The sequence below is a fragment of the Chrysoperla carnea genome, chromosome 2 (genome assembly GCF_905475395.1).
Source record: "Chrysoperla carnea chromosome 2, inChrCarn1.1, whole genome shotgun sequence".
NCBI classification, from domain to species: Eukaryota; Metazoa; Arthropoda; class Insecta; order Neuroptera; family Chrysopidae; genus Chrysoperla; species Chrysoperla carnea.
Window position 1 is genome coordinate 27,475,649 of NC_058338.1, and position 12,960 is coordinate 27,488,608.

The window sequence follows — 12,960 nt, forward strand, 5'->3', positions numbered from 1 at the left end:
TAAATAATACACGTAAATTGGACCCTTTTACAAGTACAACAACTTATCATCCCTAGCTATTTTCAAAAATAAATAAAAAATTGTATTATGCCAAAATTTTCTCATCGTAAACATTTTGAAAGTGGTAAGTAGTTGGCCTCACTTTATGTTATATAAAGAATCGCTAACGAATATTTGAAATTAGTTTGATGATAATTTTGGTCCAGTTAGTGCGATTTGTGTCTAATTTCCAAGAAAATGTGATTATTGAGATTAACTTATTGTTACATCCTGTATTGGTACCATGTATCCTGTATGTTCCAAGAAAAGTTTTTTAAGTCGAATTAGATCACTTTTTATCGGGTGAGTTTTTTTTAATATTACAGTGTTACCCTAATTGAACGAGATCGCATAATGAGGTTGAAATTCTTTCATTATTTTTACATTCGTTTTAAAGGATTGATAAAACTGAGTTTAATAGAAAAAAAAATGAAAGTTGTCATCGCTGGTTTCGTGTTGATGGGACCGTAATGTTTTAAAACTGTCGAAAATTCACAAATTAAAAAACGTCTAAAACTATGATGCATTTGCAAAAAAATTTCTTTCTCAATTCGCATAATATCGTAGATTTCTTGCTTTTTTTTACGTATTTGATCATCTACTTTAGTTTTCTCAAATTGTAAACACAGAAAAATCTCCGGAGAATACGAAAAACTCAACTCGGAACACGGTTAGTTGCTGCATTTCCTTATAATCGGACTCATTTCCACACAACATAGGTAAAAATACTTACAAATTTTTTTCCCTTATGGTTTTACTGCTTATAAGCCTCCAAAAATGGTTTCGAGTTGTTGTTTAGATTTCATAAAACGCTTAAGGTTTCTACTTCAGAATCCAGGATTAGTATAAGTATGAGAAAATTTTTATTTTCGTTATGAATAATATCACACCAGGTTAGTAAAATCTATGCCTGACGTAATAAATCACTATAAAAACATACTTGGAATTATTGGAATTAAAACTTTGGTTTGGAGAGAAATTTTTACAATTATTTTTGTATGCCATTGACAGGAGAATTTATAAAGCCTTAAAGAAAAGTTTTTTTAAAGAAAAAAGATTTTAGCATTTAAAAAAATGCATTTTTAATCGTGATTCGTTTGTCGAATTTACGAAAATCAATTTTCTTTGCTTTCGATTTGCGTTTGTTTTATTCAGCAAGAAATTTATAACTGTAGAAACGGTTGAAAAAGGTTTTTGTTTATAATTGCAATACAATATTTAACTTTTTCGTCAATTTTTTAACTTTCTTTCAATTTTTTCCACCCCTGTCTTTTAACATACACGGCAGAAAAAAAAAATCGTAGAAACCAGCGTGAAAAACCTCATCTTGTTTTATTACTAAACTTACGTTTATCGATCATTCCAGCCGGAAAAAAAAAACAATTTTGTTTCATTATGGGCGCACAGGGAGTCTGTCCCACATTCACGATAGTTTTCTTAAAATCTTATCATTATGTAATGTTGATAACAATTCATAAAATTTATTTTTCCGGAGAATAGTAACAAAAAAAAAATTACAATAAAAACGCCCTGTTTGCAGGCGACATGGTGCGTTTAACGTTTTACTTGTTTGTTTGTTCGTTTTTTTTTATATGGCCAACGACTACCAGATATGATATGATATGGTATAATTAATCTTTCTATTTTTGCAAAATTCTTTCACATATTAATTATTTTCTCCATATAACAACGATATAACAGTGGCGGTTGGTCAACAGAACGTTGAACAGTCATCATTTATCACAGTAGCACCCGTGACGAGAAAATATCATTATATCAAGCTTTAGAGTTAAACATTATCTATCTTTTCAGAGAAAATGTCATCTTTTTTATAAAGTTTTTTTTAATGCTATTTACATTGTACAGTATGTTTCAAATTTATTACTTCTTGGGCAATACATTAAATGTTAAATACATATTAAGTGATCTTCTAGGATAAGAGAAAAAATTAATAAGTTGCCACATACTTATGCCGCCCTATTTGCTCAGTTGGTTAAGGCGTAACCAATTCCGTCCGCGGTATGCATAGGGTTCGATTCACTTCGTCGCAACAATATTAATTTAATTAATATTTGTGATGGAATGGTGTAGTATGGTATATGCATGAAGGAGGTGCACTCAGCCTCTGAAATTGAGGAGCTGATAAATGAAATTATCAGTAGAAAGGTGGTAAAACACTTATATGATATCACAATAGCCTCTATAGCCTAAATGTGTCCTTCGTAGACAGCCAATATAACCTAACCTAACCTAACCTACTTATTAAAATGGTCGTAGCTATTACACTGTAAAGTCAAAATAAGGTGATTTGTTTTGTCTGCTATTTTTATCACATTTTCTTGAAAGTCCTGTTAAAAGAAAATGCAATTTAATCTTTTATGTCACATTTTATCTTGACGGCAATTGGTCAATCTAATGAATCTAATTAATTCAAGTTGTCTTGTTGAACAAACATAATCAAATCGCAAAGGGAGTTAGAAGGAATATAGGTTTCAGTCTTGTAATTCAAGCTACCTAAAAAGGCTAATCCATACTAACTCAATGTTTTCCCATCTTAAAAATAATTGTTATACATGTTTGTTGTTAATCCAAAAGATTTAGATAGCATAGAGTGAAAAGTAATGACCTAAAAAAAAAGACAGTATTCTATATTTTCCTGCAAAGCGCCAATATGGTTCTTTACTGTCACAAATAGATAGCTCGGAAAAATTTAGTCTCTACTCTTTTGTTAATTGAATTTTAATGATTTTTAAAAAGAACATTTTATTAAAAAACTCTTTCTCTTATTTTTAAAACTAAAAAATTGATATCTTATCCTTTCAAAGAACAAATATTCTTAAGACACAGTGTACCACTCATCCACATAAATTTCTTTTACAAAAAATAACAAATAGAAGACCTTTTCAGTGTTATATGAAGGATTTAAGTATTGTTTTAGAATAGACGTTAGTTACAATTTTTTTTGTTACAATGGTTCAATGTTTTTTCTTTGGTATAAAATAATATTTAAATGTTTTTGCTAAATGTGTGTGCGAGTTGTCCACCTCCGCAACCATCGTTCTACAATTTTTTTTTTTTTTTTTATAAAAATTCTTTTATATGATCATTTTATTTTTATTCATTTATAAACTTTTTTTTCACTTTAAATTTTCCATTATTTTATATATTGTATTTTTGTAGATTTTATGGTGAGTAACGAATGAAATACAAATGTGTGTTATCTTCTTACTTGACACTTATATTAATATTTTGTTAAGTGTCTATTTGTACGTTAACTGTTCGAAACAAAACTGTAGTTTAATGAAAATATTGTACTACGTTAGTCCAAAAGGCTTTAAAAACAAAGGCTTAAGTTGTCAAACGTGCAAGAAGGGGCTTTACAACTAGCTGCAAAGCCGTGATCACTTGGTGGGAGCCTGTTCTGTCAGAGTTGTTTCCTTCGCTGACACTAACTCGAAAAATAACAATAATTTTAACTTCATTATATTATCGTTATTTTTTTAATTTTTAGTGCATATTAATTTATTTTGGAAAAGTTTTTCTTTTGAAGTCGGTTTTCTTTTTGTTAAAAGTTTTGTATTTATTTATATATGTATTTTAAATGACTTTGTTAAGAGAAAGGGTATGTGCATCGAAGATCTCAAATGCTGATTGTGATCCTTCATGAAAAAAAAAATTGACCCATCATGGCTTACCTTGAGTTTTAAGCCATAATTTAAGTGCCTTGAAGTATTGTTAGAAGTTTTCCTGATAACTGATGATTCATAATCTTAAAATTTAGATATTAAATTCCCGTATAAAATATGTCAAATAAATCCCAATCGGGATTCCAAAACTCAGGTGAAATAACATTATTAGACATTTTTCTTCGATATTTAATAGTAGGAATCAAAAAATAAATTCGTTTTGCCCCAGCTCGGATTTGTCTTTTTGTGTTATTAGTTAAAATAGTCTCCAGTTGCGGTCAAGACTAGGTGCTAATGTTCTAGATTAACAGGTTCTCGCAATTAGATCGAAATTTGTCAACCATTTAAAAGGGATGTATGGATACTTTTGAAATATGTAAACCAAAATTAATCAGATTTCCTATTTTATCTTGTAAATAAAGTATCAAATAATATTCAGGTTAGCATACAAATAATAACATATTTTTTTATTGATCAATTTTGTTAAAATTTTGTTTTTAATATGATTAAAATTAATAAGATTTCATGTTTTATCTTGAAAAAAAAGTTTCAAACAATTTTTACGTTAGCGTACAAACATTTGCATGTTTTTTTTTTTGATTGTTAAACTTTGTAAAAATTTCATTTTTGCTTTTGGTCTATGGATGTTTTAACTTTTTGATAGATGTCATTCAAATTATTCGGTTAAAGAATTTCTCTATTTTTTTTTTTTTGTCACATGAAAAGTCAAGTTTTTCATGTGGCAAGAAAAAAATGGCGAAAATTCTTAAATTCAAAAGTCAACTGTATAATAAATGTATTTTCTAACAGACAAGGATATCTTAAGTTTCAATCCAGGTGTATAATTTAATGATTTCTGTGAATTGTAGCGTTGACGAAAAAAGAAGACAAGACTAAAATAAATTTAGTAGAGAGTTATTAGATAATTAGACTTATGATTTACCATAGTTGTTTAGGAAACAGATGATAGCATCCTCTTGGAGTATCTTTAGGTTTATTTTGCTTATATCTTACGATTCCTCCTTGCGTTTTTTTTTTCTTGCTGGCATAGCCAATAGTCCTAAATTAATAAACAACACTAGAGAATAGGGTCAGGTAGACCGCTTTGTAAATCCTGGGTCCGACAAATCTTAAATCACCCTTCCAGTTTAAAATTGACGAACATTTCTCTTTCTGTTTTAAATTCTCAAGATAATTCAACACTGTACATAGTCCGACACTTTAAACATTTCAATTTTCAAAGTATCCAGCTACGAAAACGTTGCTTTGTCGAAGAAAAATCGACAGTGTTGGGCAGTCGATTATGTCGCAATTAGAATAGGAAAAAAAGGAAATAGTCATCAATTTTAAGTTTGTCGTTAAAATAAGAAAAAAAAAAAGAAAATAGTCATCAATTTCAATTTTAAGTTTGCGGATGCACTTAAAAGTTTTCGGATACAGAACTTAAAAAGCGTAGTTCTCTCAATAACACCTTTGCTCAGTGTTGTTGTGGTATTTAGGTACTACATAAGAACTATGTCAACACAATTTTTGTCTTGTTGGAAGTCAGCTCAAAAAATAAAGAATAGCTTCATTAATTCTATTCAAAACAACAGAAAACATATAAAGTTATTTTCGAGAAACTGCCAAAGAATTTGAATTGCCCCCTATAGATTCTTATTATTTTACTACGAGTGTACTCTTTTGTAAATTAGAATGTTTGTATTTAAATTTATTTAAACATTGAATTTGTTTTTTTTTCTAATGAAGGTATGTTTGTTTCAATTCAATAAAAAATCAGTTTGTAGTGTAAGCAGTTACCTGTAATGTGCATTCATTTGTTAATGAACATTAGAACAAGTTTTTATAATTTAGTTTTACTGTATATTTAATTGCCCATTCAAATAGTCACTAGGTAATATACCTAATGTAATAGAATCTATAAATGTGGTCTTTGCTTAATAATTAAAATACATATATAAAAAATGGCGAGAACGCCAAACAACCTCCGCACACAAACTCAAATCTTTTAGAGTTCTATTAGTATTCCCAGATACAATTTCGGGACATGAGGAAGAAAAATGTAGTATTTTGACTCCTAAATCGAGATACAGGGCACCTGTTTGGTAAGTCTAAAGGAATTTTGAAATTTGTTTACGAAAAAGTTTTTCAAACAATAGTTGTTTATTTTTTATAAGGAACATTTTTTATGATGGACAATATGGGTAATACGGACCCAAGACCATGACCTATGTTGCTCATTGGCGAACTCGAACTCACATTTTACGTCCTGAGCACGCTTTCAAAATTTCAGCTTCCTAGCTCTTTTTGAAAATGGACTAATTAGATGATTTTATGAACACCTATACCAAAATTTTGTTCGTAGCATCAATATTTTTAAGCGTTACAAACTTGAGACAAATCTTAATATACCTTAATATATTTCATATATATATGGTATAAGAATGTACTCGAAAAGTCAAGCGTACCCACTATATTATTGTTATACAGAGGTGCTCGGTGCACGTTATAAAAATAATACGTTTTAATACCTTATATGTTACGAATTATGCAACTCAAGAATACTTCTATGAAATATCACTGATTTTCGGTAATACTTCAAATTTCTCAATTCTTTCTCAATCATTTCACAAGAGAAAATATTGATTTTCTTTAAAAAAAAAAGTTCAACAACAGTCTTTTTTTAGAAATCGAATCTAATAATTAAATGAGGAACAAATTAGTAATTTTTGATTATAAACTTAATGCATGTTTTATGCCCATAAATTTCAGCATGATATATTTTTTCATTTTTGAGTTATCATATTGTCAGGTAGTCAGACGGACAGACAGGCAATCGAAATTGGACTCATTAGGCGATTTTATGAACACCTAGACCAAAATTTTGTGCATAGCATCAATATTTTTAAGCTTTACAACCTTGGGACTAAACTTAGTATATCTTGATTTATTTCATATATACCTGGAACAATTAGTTAAAAATAAACCCCAAAAATTAAAACTTATGGTTGCATATTTCGTAAAATCGATAGTTTGTCTATAAAAGATTACATCATACAGAGTTTTATCTAGAAAAAATTATATTTTCTCATAGTGATACTAAAATACATATAAAACTTGGACATATTATTCCATTTATGAAACTAAAAAAAAAACAAAAAGTAACCCAGATGGCCGGTTGGTGTTAGATATATAATTTTATCTGCGAGTAGACACGATTATAGCAACATATAAAAATTCTACAAACGATAAAAACTCTAGAAAAGCACAACTTTATACAAATAAACTGCAATTTAGTAGAAAATTTTTCGTCGCTAACTTTTATAAATTTTAACATACATCTTGTTTGAAAAGAGTTAAGCTAAAAGCTAAACACTTTTTTCCATTTTGAGTTTTAAATCTATTAACATTATTTTTGGTTAAAAAAAAATGTTTTTTTGGTTTCTAGAATCTATTACATTTATGAAAAACATGATCATTGTCTTATAATATGGTTAAAAAAAATAAAAGTGCTCTCGAATTTGGATTTTGCCTACGGAATCTCTATTCGATTTTGTGTACCAATATATTGTTTGCAAAATTTTATCTAAGATTATTCTGTGTACCAAGATTTATAATCTAATAATAGGCTGCATTGCTCGAAATATCTTAAAAACGACAAAGCACAACTGCTAAGTAAAAAAGACATTGCAAAAGTTTTCAATGTTTAATTTCTACCAACCTTCAAAAAATATATTCCTGGCCTGTTCTGGAGAAGTGGGTGGAGGAAGTAATTTGTATTGAAATACACGCAGCTTTGACATTCTTGAAGGTGCCTTGTGACAACTTATTTTGTTGGAAGACCCTGTATAGTTTCTTAAACTTCATTATCTCAGAGCTAATCCTTGCGATGTGAACAAACAGTAATGTCCTCGTATTTCTAACTCTAAGATTCTAACTCTAAAAGAATGAAAAATTTTTATATAAAATTCTCTTCTATATTATTCCCAGACGTAATCCATTTTTTTAATATTATAGTGGGTTTATTCATATGCAATATATATGTACGGCTTAGATATGGTTACATTTGTCTTAATTTATGTGAAACATAATGTACATTATTCTCATACAATATTAGAACAATTTTTTTTTCTCATGGCGATCCTTTATTCTCATGTATGTACAAAGTTTTACCTGACTTTTTCTCTACATTCTGGTTAGAGATTAAGGTTATATATTTTACTTGCGGTGGTAAATTTACGAACTATAGCATATAGTGAACGAGGAGATATACTTGCTTCACTTGCTTATTCCGAATGCAAATCACAAGTGTATACCTAGAGTGTGGAGATTGGTGTTGGGCTAGAAAATACACACCTTCCATATCGTTGTTATCTCCTCATGAAATAAACACAAAAATATACCCTCCTCTTGTACCCAGGTATTAGTACGGTTCTTTAACAAGAAAGCAGACCCATCTGAAACAAAGAAAATAAAGCAAGTTTATCATTCAGAGAGTAATCTAAAAGTTATATCGTCGACATTGGTAATGCCCTTTTAATGCTGCTCCGTATCGACGAGAGTGGTGTAGCAACGCAACTCCAGCAAACGACTCAACATTTTTAAATTGTCATATGAATTGGTTTCTTTCAAAAGGGGGGCCATAAATGTGCGATTTTTAAAATTATGTAGGTACAGTGTCTCACAAAATGAAATACATTTGTAATAGCTATTTTTTATTCGTACTTAAATAATTATTTAACACCTTATATTTATAAATATTGACCCAGGAATAAAGTACGTTTAGATGAGCGCACTATCTTTTGTGCACTCTATTTCAAAAACGGTTTAACGTTTCGTAACGGTTTAAATCATACAAAAAAAAGTTTCAGCAAAAATTTTTATCCTCTACTACTTTTATAACAAATATAAATACGATCGAAGGCAAAGGAAACGAGATTCTATCAATAAACTGATTTTTGCTACCTTTGATCTTGGATATCTAAAAATACAAACACCTGACCATATGTGACAACATTTGTACTATCAAAATAAAAGTTTATTCAAAGATTCAGCTTATTCCGTTAGATTCCCAGGCGAAATCCTAAGATGTTTGGAGTAAAAAAGGTTTTGGAATTTCTGTAAAATTCAAAACTTTTTAAAAGCGAATCAGATAGAAAAATATATTTTGTTCAAAATGAATATTCAAATGATTAATTTACTGTATTGAAAATCATGTCTTAACGCTGTATATTACGCTATTATTATATGTCCTATGAAAGAAAATGCTCCACATAGACTCGATATTAACCACGCGATAGAAAGTTAAGATTCATGGATTTTTTTACGTACCATACCCTACAATTTACTTGCTGTTAAGACGTTTGGAGGACACTGTGTATTGAAATATATACGGAAATGTCCTTTTCTTCCAAACTAATACTCTTCTCGATTATTTCTCATATTTTAAAAACAAGAAACTGTACTATAAATATTTAAATAAACTTTTATACTTTTTACAGCCATTTGTTTTGATTCTGCGACCACAGCTGAAAATGTCTCATCGCTTATCTTAATAATTCTATTTTACTGTTTTACGGTATGCTAGATTAACTCTCAGAAACAAAAAAAAAAGTAGATTCTACCTAACAACACCCACCCAACAAACCTTTTTTCTATTTTTTTACACTTATTATAATGAAGAGAAAAGGTTGTATGAGTGAGATAACATTACCACTTATTGTATTATTATAATAGAATGCTATCATTGTCTGTTCCATTAGATATTCATTTTTAAATTGTCTACATGATTTATGATTTTAAGTTCTTTTCACGAACTCATTTGTTATTTTAAACTTTTCTCTACTATTTTTGTTGTTTTTCTTTTTTTAATAATATTTTCATGAATTATATTTGAATAATGTATTTTTACATGGTAATGTAATTTTCAAATTGTCTGAAATTGAAATTATTATGATATTCACAAGTGGAGGCTGTATCTGTATTCTATAATTTAAAATATGATTTCTATTTAAATATCTATGCAGAAAGCTTTTTTTTTTAAAGATATGGTTTTGGAGTCGATGAATTAACTGATTGGATTTAGTTTATTTGGTATTGGATTATTGAATTGTTGATTACGAATATATTTTACAATGTGAGCCATTTATTACTGACTTCAAAAAGGAGGAGGTTATGAATTCGAGCCAATTTTGATGATTCTTTATCTATTTGAAAGCTGGAGCTTTCCGTGTGGTCCCATTTCATTTATGGCCTATTTGTGAAAAGACATCCAAGTGAAAAACATAAAAGTCTTACATTTGCATTATGCATGCACGACAAGGGGACGAATAGCTCAATATCACGCCAACCGATTTCGATTATTACTTGTTAAACTAGTTAGTGTACTTCAGATTCACTAAAAATCACAAAACAAAAAGAAAACCGACTTTAAGAGAAAAACTTAAAAAAATTAAAATGCAGTAAAAAGTAAAAAAATAACGATCATATAATGTAGTCAAAATTATTGTTATTTTTGGAGTCGGTGTCAGCTAATGTAGCAAACTGTTATGTCATAGTTGATTCCTTGGCTGACACCGACTCCATTCTAATTCAACGGAGAATCATTCTCAAATACAGAATTTATATTAATACTTTTTTTCGATTTCCACTCCCTCGGAGAAAAGTGCTTACAAAGTGTTTTGTGGAAATCATATTCAGAGTTTTTTGTGAAAATATAATAATCAGGGTGTTTAGTGGAAATCCGGTTGTAATATAAAAACTTATATATTATATCTTCTAAGTCCAATTTTTGTTAAAAGTACGTTTAAAATATATTTGAAAATGAAAAATGCACTGAATGCCTAAAATCAACAGCGTTTTTCAAAAACTATGCAGAAATTTCAATTGCGGGAAAAAATGATGAGTTTGCGTAATAAAGTGCCTGAAAATATATTAGCTAACATTTATTTAATATTTATAATTTGACAAACTTTTTGTTGCTCTGAAAATTGCCTAGAATATTTGAATTTTATTTTGAAAGACTACGTTTTATTTATATACAAGAAATATATTAACATATAACAGTATAGGCATGAAAAATAGTACATTTAAGACCCCCTGAATTTTAAAGAAAACTTTAATGGAACCAAATTCTCCTTAAGACACATAATCGTTTTATTAATCGATTTATATTTTATACCCTCAATTTACACTTATGCAAACTTATTCATTATTAATTTGTAGGAAGTAGTAGAAATATTGTATTTCAATAAAAATATGTTGAATTTGAATTTAACAAATTCATCATTAAAAAATTGCAGGGCCCCACAAAAAAAAATTCCACTGGCGAACATAATATTAAAAAATATTCGCTTAAACTTCTGAGTATTACCTAAAAATACATTACCTTTAAAGCTTGCGTAACACCAAAATAGTTTTAAAATTAAATTATTTTTCCAGGCTTTAATTTTATGATTTTTGAACTAATTTTTGAAATTATTTCAAAAATAATTTTTCATGAAAAAATGATATGTTTTAAGTATGAAAAATTCACAAAGATTCCCTAAAAATTAGAAAAACTAACTCGAAATTTAATATTTGTTTGTTTAATATTATATTTTATTCTTAAATATTTTGAAAATTACTTCCGACAAGAAGTAGTAATCCTAACCTGCGGTAGTAGGAATTTCTAAATGATGAATATTATAAAATAATTGTAATACTTGTCAATAAATATAACTTTTATGCTGGAATCAATTGTTTATTCAAATAGAATGAATGTACCTAGTTTTCAACTTAAATGAAAGAGCCATCTATTAGATATTCATCGAAGTGTACAATATTAGTTTATTTTCGATATCAATTCTAGAAAGCCAAATAGAAAATGATCAAATTTTTTTCAAAAATTTTGTTTATCGAAAATAATTTTTACAATTTTAATTTCAAATTAATCAAATCAAAATTTTCTTCAATAAAAATAACCAAAAATATTTTTCTTATCTCAATATCATTTAAAAAAATCCAGCAAGGAAAGTTTAAAAAATTTCAACAATAACTAGTATTATTATTTATAAACATTCCTCTTTTTCTTGTTTTTCTTTTAGAACCATGGAAAATGGTGACTCAATGAAATGATCGTGCCGTCGGAAGATACATTTTTTCAGTAATGGAGCGACGGTAGCTAATGTCATTTTTATTCTATGTGAATGTTAATACCATGTTTCATCATTAAAAATCTACATCAAATATACGGTGACGATTAAAAATAAAATTATTTTGCAATATTTTTAGGTACTGGCAGAATTTCTTGGATGAACATTAAACCATTTATTTTACAAGATATAAAGTCAAATAAACAATGGATTCAATCATTAACTAGATTTAAGTATCCATGGGGTGACTTGAGAAAAACAAAAAATAATGTGTGTTTTCAGGCTTGTTTTTGGATCATAAAAACTTTGGTGCAATTACATTATTTGGAAATCCATAAAAGTTTGTGTATATGGACAATATCAATACATATATGGATTGAATTTAATAATGGATATGCTAGTGATACCTAATGTTTTCGAAAATCTTGCTGATATATAAAAATCAAAAGTCTCAGTTTGCTTATTTTTGCGTAAAATTAACGGCATTTATTGGAATTTCACTATTTCATTGAAATAACATTTTTAAACCAAGTATTATCCAATAATAGAATGAATAAATCGTAAAATTTTTGGCTTATAAAGAAATAGAATAGTTTAACGAATACATACTGACAATGGAAAAAATTATTATGTGCTCAGACAAATCCTGCTACATAATTATCGATGTCGTTAAAATTTTTACTAATAAACATTTAATTCGTTTAATTAGTACATTGCCATGAACCAATCTAAATAAAATTTTCATATTCAGTTGCTTTTCTAGTTTTTAATTTAAAAACTTTATAAAATTTGCACTATAATGAATTTTAACGCAAAAAAATATATTCTGAACAAGGTAGCTAGTGAAAATAATTTAATTGGTAAGCAGTTAAATACATACTTTCATAAATTATAATTTGATATCTTTGACTCAAGAAATATTTACTTGTTGTAAGAACATCAGCAAATATAGGTTTACCTCAATGTAAGAATTTTAACTCTGTTATTCCAAAATATCGAGGTGACCTGTATCGATTTAATTAGAAACAGGGCCAGGAGAATCTTAGAACATATTAATAAGTGATAAAAATTAGGAATTTCTACTAATTGACTACGAGCTAATA

At 28.1% G+C, this 12,960-nt stretch overlaps 1 long non-coding RNA gene across 1 annotated transcript; it reads left to right on the forward strand.

The window, feature by feature from the left end:
- Positions 1 to 201: 201 nt before the first annotated feature.
- On the forward strand, positions 202 to 12,216 carry LOC123293823. Its single transcript, XR_006535051.1, has 3 exons — positions 202 to 342; positions 11,810 to 11,882; positions 11,997 to 12,216. It is a non-coding gene; the product is annotated as an uncharacterized LOC123293823 (long non-coding RNA).
- Positions 12,217 to 12,960: the final 744 nt, after the last annotated feature.